The sequence below is a fragment of the Pseudophryne corroboree genome, chromosome 2 (assembly GCF_028390025.1).
Source record: "Pseudophryne corroboree isolate aPseCor3 chromosome 2, aPseCor3.hap2, whole genome shotgun sequence".
NCBI lineage: Eukaryota > Metazoa > Chordata > Amphibia > Anura > Myobatrachidae > Pseudophryne > Pseudophryne corroboree.
The window spans coordinates 811316976-811329602 of NC_086445.1; the positions used below are offsets into that span (position 1 = coordinate 811316976).

General features: G+C 44.1%; 1 protein-coding gene across 1 annotated transcript in view; it reads left to right on the top strand.

The window, feature by feature from the left end:
• Positions 1-920: 920 nt before the first annotated feature.
• The window catches only part of LOC135051275 (ras and Rab interactor 3-like), a 44269-nt gene continuing 32562 nt past the window's right edge, over positions 921-12627 (top strand). The window contains exon 1 of the mRNA XM_063957348.1: positions 921-1130. The gene's annotated coding sequence lies outside the window, so the exon portion shown is untranslated. The remainder of the gene's footprint in view (positions 1131-12627) is intronic.

Consider the following 12627-nt stretch of genomic DNA (forward strand, 5'->3'; position numbering starts at 1 on the left):
CTGGGTGTGTTTGTGACGTCAAACCAGGAACGACAAGCACTGAACTGATCGCACTGGCAGAGTAAGTCTCGAGCTACTCACAAACTGCACAGAGAAGTCTTTTCGCAATATTGCGAATCTTTCGTTCGCTCTTTTGATAAGCTAAGATTTACTCCCAGTAGGCGGCGGCTTAGCGTGTGCAAAGCTGCTAAAAGCAGCTTGCGAGCGAACAACTCGGAATGAGGGCCATTCAACTATGTAAAGAACAAAGTATTTAATAAGAATATTTCATTCATTCAGATCTAGGATGTGTTATTTTAGTGTTCCCTTTATTTTTTTGAGCAGTGTATATATAGTGCCTTTTTGGTTCTGTAGAAGGCAGCTATCAAAACATGATAGGAAATGAGAAGGTGTAAATGCAGTTATTCATTCCAGTAATGTTCCGTTATTTCTGTGAAATGCTTTATCTCACACTTCCCATTTATGCCTCACTTTTTGCCCTACAAGGTAAGCCTCTATACTATTCTGTTAGTCATTACATTGCGTACATGCTATGCTGTAGTAACAAGAAACAACGTTATGAGAGGTGATTTCAGTCCGCCAGTGACAACATTTGTGGTTTTCCACTCTTTTGTTTTCAGTTGGGTAATTAGCATTTTACATGAAGCATATAACGGGGACTTGCCTCATGAGAAAACGACACAGCATTCCTACTTAGCCTTTCATTTACCAGGTGTAGTATTAATTACATTTAACATTATATGCAACTGGAATAGACTAATAATACAAAATAATAAAACCTGATGCATCGCTAAAATCACAATAACCTAGACTGAACAAAGGTGTATAGGAAAACGTTACCAATGCAGAAACGCTTCTGACTTGTTTTCTCTTCTGTTTATGTAGTTTAAATAAGGTGCTAACTTCTGGATTATACTGTATATAAACCACATATGGAAGTACAATGCTTTGTGGAGGAAATACCCAGGAGGGGGGGAGTGGACCTCATAATCTGACCCCTTCCTGTAACAGGGCTTTAGAAGGTATTGCAAAAACAGAAAAAGAAACTCATTATGCAGCAGTCTCCTGTCTAATACAGCAACCTATCTGTGTGCCATATATATCCAGATCCAGCAACTCTGGACAGTTAGGTAAGTCATCAGAAAACAGCATGTATAACCAGTTTTCTGTAAGATTGTTTAGTTGTTCTATGCATCTTGTTTTATTTTCTTGTATACAGTACATGTATACAGGTAGGTAGAGCTCAGTAGCTATAATCTCTATTTGATGATCTTTTTTTTTTTTTTACATTCTTTAAATCTGAAGAACATTGGCCTGTTACATATGACTTGGACCTAATGAGCATCTCAAACCAATAACCAGGAATACATCACCACTTGAAGTATCTGATACAGTAGTTTGTACATTTTGTTTCTTAAAAGGACTCTATTCCTGCAAATAGTTTCTTGCATGTGCCCTGTGCTTCATAAGTGATGCTGGCCATACATCAGAATGATCTCATTCTAACCAGCCAAATTGTCTGGTTGGAATGATAATCTGGCAGTGTATGGGAGCAAACGCTAATCACCCATTTGCTCCCACATACTAAAAACTGCAAAAGACGGTTGGTCAAACTAATTGGGAAAATCAAACGTGTTTTATATAATCTATTTACATATAAAATAATCTATCCTGCTGAACCATTCCGCAATAGAATGGTGATTAACAGATATTATATGACAACAGTTCCACCAGATATGCATTGGAGTACCTAAAGCCAAGGTACATTGCCAGGTTAACAGGGGAACTTTTATTGAGGAGGCTAGGACATCTGTGCCACTGTAAAAAATTTAATTGGCATCTCCACAACTGAAAGGCTGAGGGAGCTGATCTTAAGCTGGACAATATATTGGCCATTCAAGCGACGCTGATATATCACAAGCTGGTCAATGGGTCTGTACATATGATATGTCTGTGAATGACAGAGTTCACAGACATATAGGGGGTCATTCAGAGTTGATCGTTCGCTGCCGATTTTCTCAGCGCAGCGATCAGGTAAAAAAACGGCAAAACTGCATGCGTATGCACCTCAAATGTGCAGGAGCATTGTACGGGTACAAAGAGGATCGGTGCTGGGCGATGGATTTAGCGAACATTCCATACGCATAGCCGAACGCAAGGTGATTGACAGAAAGAGGGTGTTTATGGGTGTCAGCTGACCGTTTTCTGGGAGTGTTTGGGAAAACACAGGCGTGTCCAATCGTTTGCAGGGCGGGTGTCTGACGTCAATTCCAGCACCAAAAAGACTGAAGTGATCGCAAGGGCTGAGTAAGTCCAGAGCTACTCTGAAACGGTACAAAATGTTTTTGCTGCAAAGGCGTACGCACACTTGCAAAAATAAAATACACTCCCCCCCCCCCATGGGCGGCGACTATGCATTTCACGGCTGCTAAAAGTAGCTAGCGAGCTATCAACTTGGAATGACCTCCATCGTGTCAGCTGTATACATCAAATCTTAGGGGACAAATTCCACCACAGAAAAAAAAGATATGTGCTGCTTAGCCACAGATTAAATTTTAAAAAAGACAAGATTTAATACATATTTAAAAAAAATAATATATAAAAGGAAAAAAACACAGATAATAAAATCATATTTCATGAGGATGAATTTTAACAATCTATAGTCTGAACTTTAATCAGTAAATATGGTAAAACTTGTAAACATGTATTTAGTCGCAAGTCCAATCTTTTAGAATAATATCTGGTGTTAGTAATCCTGCACCTTAATAGTAAACAATTATCCTTAGTCTACTAAGCAATTATCCATAACAAGTTCAGTCCTTGTTAGAATATTGATGTCCGAAGTTAGTGAACATGCACCTACAGTATATTAGAAATGGGACATTTGTCCAGGTCTTTGTTATTTTGTTAAGAACAATATTTATGCACAAATGTTATTCACTTTCCCAGGAGACCGGAGTTTATTAGTGAGAGATGCTTGAGACAGTCCTGCTTTACCGTGCCAATATACTCACAAGTCCACTTTCTGAATATTTGAGGTTTTTCCCATATGTTGTTGTTTATTATTAGCAGCCACTTACTGCCTATTGCCAGAGTAGGTAACCTCCTTTCTCCTGATTGCAATTGCTGCTGGTGTTCCCAAAAAACTCAGCTTGCTTGTGTGACCAGCGGTTAGGCACTGGCAGGGAGTCTCATCAAATAGGCTTTACCAGCGTACATTAGCCCCCCCCCCCCCCCCCCCCCCCCCCCGCCTCACAGTCTCCTGCTATTAATAAAGCATTTCTCCACCTTTTGGTTCTTCTCAGCGGCTTCCTCAGATATAGTGTCAGCTGTGCAGCACAGCCGGTACCCAATATATGTGCAGATATATCAGCACATCTGGCAGTGTGTACGGATGACCCGCCAACCGCCAATCCGAGCGCTCCAGTGACTGACATCATGGCTGGGTGGGTTAAAATTAAATTGCACCCCAGCTGTGACGGCAGGACGACACACCATGCAGCTGATCGGTAGGTGTATATGCTTACCTGAATCGGCTGCCCTGTCCGTGCAACAGCAAGTCCGCCATCAAGTTTGGCCTAGTGTGTACCTGGCATTAGCCATAGAAAATATCTTTAATTATGCTCATCCAATAGAGTGGGGAGCTCTCATTGCCAAGCTTGGGTGAATTTGGGCATGAAAGCAAAGGTGTCATTCAGGAGGATTTGATAGAGGCTAGAGATGGTATGTGGCAAGGCTTGTTGGGTTGAGCATAATCAAAAGACATCAAGTTCCTAAAGAACAAGTGAGTGCAGGTCAGGCTCAACAGATAATGTTTAATTTGAAGGTATGACCATAGTTCCTAGGTAGGCAGAGAAAGGGAATCCTGTACGGTCAAAAACAAAATAATGTTCACTTCTCATGAGATATTTGGGGGATGCTCTGCATTTGTATTGGGTGCAGACCACTGTACATTTTGGATTAAGTGAGGAGGGGTACTGTACTGTTACATTATACAGTATTACAGGTTAGAGGTGCTGTGTGGCTATAGTACAGGTGCTGAGCTGTTAGGTAAAGGGTGCTGGGTGTTTAGATTAGAATGTTGGGAGGTTATATTGTATTATGTCCTTCATAGCTATGCGGTTAAAATACCGCCCATCTGGACAGGTTCTATGCCGCCATGACACCCACAGAGAGAGAAAAGAACATGTGGTGAGTGATGCTCGCCACCAAGCCCACATGGGGCTTTGTTGTGCTCGCCCCCTTGCTGGCATTCTGGTGCATGGGATGCAGATGTCGGTATACTGACCTTTCGCATCCCATGCACCAGCATCCCATACCGATCTAATTTCATGCTGTCTCTACACAGCATCCTCTTTTACTCTCTCACACTGGGGGTCATTCTGAGTTGATCGCTTGCTGGCGTTTTTCACAGCGCAGCGATCAGGTAAAAAAAATGGCAAAACTGCGCATGCGTTTGCATTGTAATGCACATGCGCGTCGTATGGGTACAAACAGCAACAAATCCATTTGCACAGCCGATCGCAAGGAGATTGACAGGAGGAGGGCGTTTATGGGTGTCAACTGACCGTTTTCTGGGAGTGGTTGAGAAAATGCAGGCATGGCCGGGCGTTGGCAGGGCGGGTATGTGATGTCAATTCTGGGACCTCTGTCGCTGGACTCATCGCACAGGATAAGTAACTACAGGGCTGGTCTTGTTTTGCACAAAATGTTTTTGTACCGCTCGGCTGCACATGCGATCGCACACTTGCAAAGCGAAAATACACTCCCCCGTGGCGGGCGGCTATGCGTTTGCACAGCTGCTAAAAGTAACTAGCGAGCAATCAACTCGGAATGAGGTCCACTGTCGCCACACCACAGAAACTGTGCAGATGTAGGTAAAAACCAAATAAAACAAATATTTATTTATATAGTGCTGATACCTCTGAGGAAGCCGCCGATGCTGTAGGCGGTGAAACGCGTCATCCATTCATTTCATCATTGAGCACCAGCTGGTGTGTATTCTGTGGAGCTAAAGTGGGGAGAGCCGACTGCGTGTCACACCAACAGGGAGAGTTCAGCGCAATTAGCGGGGATGGAGGTACTACGCCTATTGCTGTACAGCGGTGAGAGGGAGCCCGTGTGTGCTTGGTGCTGTTGTTGACGATAAACCCGCTGTGTGCATGCTGCGCACTGCGGGAACGGAAGCAATCCGATTACATGTCTATTGGCAGCAGTGTTAAAGGACCTCTGAGAGTTGGATCTTTTGTGGGGATGAATGAGCCCATATACAACATATACCACAGTGATTATTACTAAGAGCTTCAAACTGAGGATTGGCGAACATCCTCCTGGATACGGAGGAAAGCGCCTCAGTAGTGAACATTTCTTGGATGAGATTGTTCTACATACCATCATAAATGGCCAGAGGACTGTGGAACGACTCATAATTAAGGGTAACCCTTCTATACAGTATATACTGTATATTTGCACTACTGGCTAAGTTTAAATGTACTTGCAAGCACACTAGTGCAGTTAATCATTGATATACTATCATTTGGCTCATAGAAGCTCCCTACACATTGGAACCATTGCATACCACTAAGGTAACAGATTATTGGAACTGTTTCTGAGATCCAAACATCTTTGCACAGCTGCAGCAAAGTATAATATTGTTCCTAGCTGACACACAGGAATCAGCCGTTACCATCTACCTTTTGGATTAGAATAATGTTAATATACTTTTATTATTGAGATCACTGGCCGGTGAATATTTTTTTTATATATGTGATATACATTGTTTGTGAACACAGTTGTTTTAATAAAACATTAATACATAAAAGTATATGGTTTATCTCTTGGCATTAGAGGGGTTAATTGTGTTTTTAACCTTTCCTGTGTGTGTGTGTGCTGTCACATTTACAATATGAAAGAGTGTGTTTCATGTTCGGCAGAGTGTTCCTCTTCCCCAGGTAGCTCACTACTATGTACTCAGTATAGTGCACCTTCTCAGGCTAGCGGGGCTGAACCAGTGTGGCTGAATTCCCTCAAGGAATGATTTCTTTTATCTCTAATAAATTGTCCCGCAATGAGAAAGAGACGCAATACTTAAGACATTCCACATATCTTCCTTCAGCAGCTTCCCCAAGCAGGAAGACCTAGTCAGTACCTACCCTACAGTCCTTTCGGACTGCCAAGTTTAAGGGCAAAGTCAGAGGATCTTCTACTGCCAACAGAGGCGCTAGAGGTAAACCACGCAAATCAGCAACTGCCGGTTCTCAGGAACAGAGCCCCAGTTCTGCTTCCTCTAAGCCTTCTGCATGACGGTGGACCGAGTGGCCTGGAAGACTGGCAGGTGGGAGCCCGACTAAGAAATTTCAGTCACATTTGGACAGCATCATGCCAGGATCCCTTGGTCATAGATCTTATTTCCCAGGGCTACAGACGAGTTCCAGGAGCTCCCACCTCACAGATTCTTCAAATCAGGCTTACCAGCTTCACAAGAGGCAAGTATAACCTTAAAGGATGCCATTCAAAAACTGGTACAGACTCAGGTCATTGTTCCAGTTCCACCTCATCTGCAAAACTAGGAGTACTATTCCAACTTGTTTGTAGTACCGAAACCGTACGGTTCGGTGAGACCGATTTTGAATCTAAAATCGTTGAACCCGTACTTACGAGTGTTCAAATTCAAGATGGAGTCTCTGAGAGTAGTGATCTCAGGTCTGGTGGAGGGGGAATTCCTAGTGTGTCTGGAATGTGAAGGTACGCATCCTTGATATCCAATCTGGCTGCTTCACCAGGCTTATCTACGCTTTACACTCCAAGACTGTCACTACCAGTTCCAGGCTCTGCCATTTGGTCTCTCCACGGCACCGAGGGTGTTCACCAAGGTGATGACAGAGATGATGTTTCTCCTTCGCAAGCAGGGAGTGAACATAATTCCGTACCTGAACGATCTTCTGATAAAGGCTCCGTCCAGGGAAAGATTGTTGAGCCGCATTGGTCTCACAACCAAACTACTCCTGGATCACGGGTGGATTCTAAATCTCCCGAAATCTCATTTAGAGCCAACTCGGAGGCTCCCATTTCTGGGAAAGATACTGGACACAGAGTCGCAAAGTTTTTCTTCCGTTGGAAAAGGCATTGGTAATCCAGTCGATGGTTCAGGATGCCCTGATGCCAACCGGATATCGGTGCATCTATGCATTCGCCTTCTGGGGAAAATGGTGGCCTCTTACAAGGCACTTCAGTATGGAAGGTTTCATGCGAGGCCCTTCCAGTTGGATCTGTTGGACAAATGGTCCGGATCGCATCTTCACATGCACCAGAGATTCCGTCTGTTGCCAAAGGCCAGGATCTCCCTTCTGTGGTGGCTACAGACTTCTCACCTAATCGAGGGCCGAAGGTTCGGGATTCAGAATTGGATTCTGCTAACCACAGATGCAAGCCTCAGAGGTTGGGGAGCGGTCACTCAGGGGGTGCAGTTTCAAGGAAGATGGTCAAGTCAGGAAGTCGTCCTTCCAATCAACATTCTGGAACTCAGGGCTATTCAGGTTCAGTCTTTCTTTCTGACAACTCCATGGGTCTATCAGATGGTGTGCGTGTTCCCTACACTTCCGCTGATCCCAAGAATTCTGAAAAGAATAAAAAGGGAAAAAGTTCAAGCAATTCTCATTGCTCCGGGTTGGCCAAGAAGGGCCTGGTACGCGCACCTTCTGGAGATGCTCCTGGAAGATCTGTGGCCTCTACCTCTTTGCGAGGATCTCCTGCAACAGGGGCCGTTCCACTGTCCAGACTTAACACGGCTACGTTTGACGGCATGGAAGTTGAACGGCTGATTCTAGCCAGGAGAGGGATTCCTGACAAGGTCATCCCGACTATGATCCAAGCCAGGAAGGGGTAACGTCTAAACATTACCACCGTATTTGGAAGAAATATATGTCTTGGTGTGAGAGCAGAAAATATTCTGCGGTGGAATTTCATCTGGGACGTTTCCTGCTTTTTCTGCATTCTGGTGTGAATGTGGGCCTACGTCTGGACTCCATAAGAGTCTAGATTTCGTCCTTGTCCATTTTCTTTCAGAAACAATTGGCGTCTCTTCCTGAGGTCCAGACTTTCTTGAAAGGTGTTCTGCACATCCAGCCTCCCTTTGTGCCTCCCACGGCACCTTGGGATCTCAATTTGGTGTTGCAGTTCCTTCAGTCGGACTGGTGTGAACCATTACAGGAGGTAGACATAAAATATCTTACGTGGAAAACTGTCACACTGTTGGCCTTGGCTTCTGCAAGATGTGTGTCGGAGCTGGGGATGTTGTCTCACAAGAGCCCCTATTTAATCTTCCATGAGGACAGAGCTGAACTCAGGACTCGTCAGCAATTTCTTCCTAAGGTGGTGTCTGCGTTTCACATCAACCAACCAATTGTGATTCCGGTTGTTACCGACACTTCTGTTACTTCAAAGTCTTTGGATGTTGTGAGGGCTTTGAAGGTATATGTGAAGAGAACAGCTCGTCACAGGAAATCGGACTCGCTGTTTGTTCTTTACAATCCCTATAAGATTGGGTGTCCTGCTTCAAAGCAGTCAATTGCACGCTGGATCAGACTCACTATCCAGGATGCTTATTCCACGGCAGGATTGCCGGTTCCTAAATCTGTACAGGCCCACTCGACTAGGTCAGTGGGTTCTTCTTGGGCGGCTGCTCGTGGTGTCTCGGCTCTACAGCTCTGCCGAGCAGCTACTTGGTCAGGTTCGAACACTTTTGCAAAGTTCTACAAGTTCGAAACTTTGACCTCTGAGGACCTTCAGTTTGGTCAATCAGTTCTACAGGAACCTCAGCACTCTCCCACCCAGTTTGGGAGCTTTGATACTTCCCCATGGTACTAAATGGATCCCCAGTATCCTCTAGGATGTAAGAAAAAATTGGATTTTAATTTCCTACCGGTAAATCCTTTTCTCGTAGTCCGTAGAGGATACTGGGCACCGCCCAGTGCTTCGTTCGTCCTGCACTGTTACTTGGTTAAGTATTGTTGCTTGGTTCAGCGGTTGCTGTTCCTGTTCCAAGTTTGGTTAGCATGGCTTTCCTCTTGTTTGTGTGCTGGTTCGGAATCTCACCACTATTGTATCTCTCAAAGTATGTCCATCTCCTCGGGCACAGTTTCCTAGACTAAGTCTGGTAGGAGGGGCATAGAGGGAGGAGCCAGCCCACACTATCAAACTCTTAAAGTGCCCCTGGCTCGTAGTGAACCCCTCTATACCCCATGGTACTAAATGGATCCCCAGTATCCTCTACGGACTACGAGAAAAGGATTTACCGGTAGGTAATTAAAATCCTATTTTGTTGAATATCAGCGCTTTTCAAATATTTGTTTTATTTGGTTTGTTTCTATTGGGTTGAGTATACCCACTGAAAAGCAGCAGGTATTCAGACACTAATAGGCACTGGGTATTTTGTTTTTTTCTCAGATGTAGGTAGACACTGTCCGCCTACATCTGTGACATCACAAGCTAGGCAGAAGTTGGCTGGTATGATAAAGTGGCTGGTTGCTAGTCTGTTAAAGAAGTTGGTTAGGTGTGTGGGGCAGCATTTTAGTTAGCCGGATGGTTGGAGGAAAGTTGAGCTTAACATCTCTGCCTCAGGCCTATATCTTTCACAAAATTTAAACCTGCTAAATCATCCATTTGCCATGCTAGTGGTCACTGCAGCATTTTTATCCATCTGATTTAACAGATAGAATTGAGAATAATATGTAAACTGTCTCTGCAATTAAATGTACAACATTTACATATAGATATTAGAACATTTTTTATCGGTAGCAAGCATTGATGTACAGTATAAATATAAAGCAAAACACAGATTACATCACACTTCTGTGTCTATGAAAAATAAATGATTATTGATAAAATACTCATGGTCCAGTGCAATTGTCTGTCAGTAGGCAGCAAGTTGCTGAATGCCTGTCTTCTGGCATTGTTAGTGTCTTTTTGCTTAGTATATATCGCCATATAGTTTAGGACACTATGCTTTTTGGTATAAAGAAAGAGGAGGATTGAAACTTGACATAACTGGACTCCTACCCTTTAGGAGGTATTAGGAAAAACAAAATGTCATCATGCAATGTTCTGATTATTAATGTAACAACGTACTGCCCTAATTCTCTGTTCTCATCAACCTAGGACAGTTAGGTGAGCGCTCAAACAACATTTTTCAACAGAATTTAATTTTTATTTAAAAGTTAATATATAAAATGCTATAGTTTTAAAACTACAATTTGATGTAATAGTAGTAAAAATAGTTATGTGATCGCGGAGTGGCATAACGCAGAGTTTGTCAGCTTTGCATACAAGAGGGTAGACAGAGTTGCCCATATTTGTAACTTCTAGGATGGTGCATGTAGGGACATCATGCATTGTCTAGATGAGTGGTTCCCAAACTCAAGTCCAAATAAATTAAGCCTTAAAAAGTGATAGTGGAGAGTGATAAAACCAATCAGCTTCTTAACTGCCATGTTACAGGGGGGTAGATGTATTAAGCCTGGAGAAGCGATAAAGCAGTGATAAGTGCAAGGTGATAACGCACCAGCCAATCAGCTCCTAACTGTCAGTTTACATATTGGAGCTGATTGGCTGATATGTTATCACCTTGCGCTTATCACTGCTTTATCACTTCTCCAGGCTTAATACATCTGCCCCAGGATGTGTTTGAAAAATGATAGTTAAAAGCTGATAAATTGCTGCTTTATCACTCTCCACTTTATCACTTTTAAGGCTTAATACATTTGGGACAAAGGGGATTATTCAGACCTGGATGCAGCCGCCCTTTCGCATGCAGCGGCCGCATCCAGGTGGTCTGCGCACGTGCACCAGCCATTGTGCATGTGCACGACCTTACACATTGTGGCTGTATCAGTCAGAGGGGCATTGTTGAGGCGTTTGAGGGGGTCGGTGGGGTGTTCCGAACGGGGGTGGGCCAGGACCGTTTGAGGGGCACTACGTGACATCACACGCAGCTGCGCTGAAAAAAAAAAGGCGGCAGACCACCTGACAGCACAGCCAGGCTGCGCTGCCAAGGGTCAACCTTCATTCCGATGCACCTGCAATCTAATTGCATACACATAGGGAGGCGGCCTTACACATGGTGGTCGGCCCCCAGCTCTTGAGATGAACGCAGATCTGGCTGCGTATGCAGCGATCTGCGCTCATCTCTGAAAAAGGTACAAAGTCTTCAAGGACCCCCAACAGTTCTTGTTTTCCAGGCCACCTAGCAGGTGCACAGGTGTATTCATTACTCACTGACGAGATCCAGTTAGGGGTGCCAACAGTCAGAATAGCAGCACCGGGATGGCGACATCGATCGCAATGCTGGTGCTGGTATCCCGACTGCCAGCATCCCAAATGTAAGTATGCCAGGGCTGCTTAGGGTTAGGCCGCCATGGGGTCCCTGAGGGTGGAGACCTATCCGCATCCATCTGTGATGTATGGTGCATGCACTACCAGCTGCATTGTTATGTAATATGTATAGCCCGGTTCCTTCTCTGCTGAACGCGCCACTACATACATTACAGTGAGCAGCGTTGCAGCTGCCCGCCTGTGTGCTTTGCCTCCCCTGGCTCCGGCAAGGTTCTGCCCATGACCTGCACAGTTTCATTTCTTGCTGGTGGTGACGGAGCCTCCTGGCAGTCCAGAAAAACAAGGCCTTGCAGAGTTCAAATACGCTGCAGCTCAGACCCAGCTGGATCTGTTGAAGGGGTCCAGGTACAAGGGGATAAATAGGATCTGCAGGAAATATACTCTGCACTGAGCACCAGCTTGTGTAACTTATTATGCAGAAAATGTGTACTCTGTCACAGTGGAGCTTACAGTCTAAGTTCCCCACCACATGCTATTCAGAGACCATTTAAGCTGATGGTATATGTGTGTGGGGACTGGAAGGAAATACTGCTCTCCCCTATGGAAAACATACAAACTATGCACAGAGGGACCTTTCCAAAATTGACCCTGCGACCTTATGAACTGTGAGGCAGCAACACTATCCACTGAGATGTCATATCTCCTGAGACGGTCCATTAGGGATATTATATTCCACTGTGTACATATATAAATAACTTTGGGTCAGTGACCATAAAATTCACTTTTCCTTGACACCGTTTTTTGCATTTGTCAAAGGGGTGTGGATTACTAGATCTACAGTTAATAGGTCTACCACTAAAGGTAGACATGCATTAGGTCGACAGGGTCATATGGTCGGCATAGAATAGGTAGACAGTAGAAAAGGTAGACCGGGTCAAAAGGTCAACACAAAAAATACACATTTGTTTTGTCTTGTCACTTTTCTGTCACAAGCAAGCTATTCCCAATCATAGTCCCCATGGATGGTGAAGTATGAAAAAGTTGGAAAAAAATATATAAATAAAAAAAACTTGTGTCGACCATTATCATGTCAACCTTTTGACCCCGTTGATTTTTTTAACTGTCTACCTTTTACATTTCGACCTTTTGACCGTGTCAACCTAATGCCTGTCTATCATTAGTGGTCGACCAATTGCTATAGACCTTTTTAGTTTAGATCTATAGACCAGATACCTTCAACATAGTGGGCATTTTTTTTTAAGGGGTTAAGGGGGACATTTACTAAGCAGTGATAAGAGC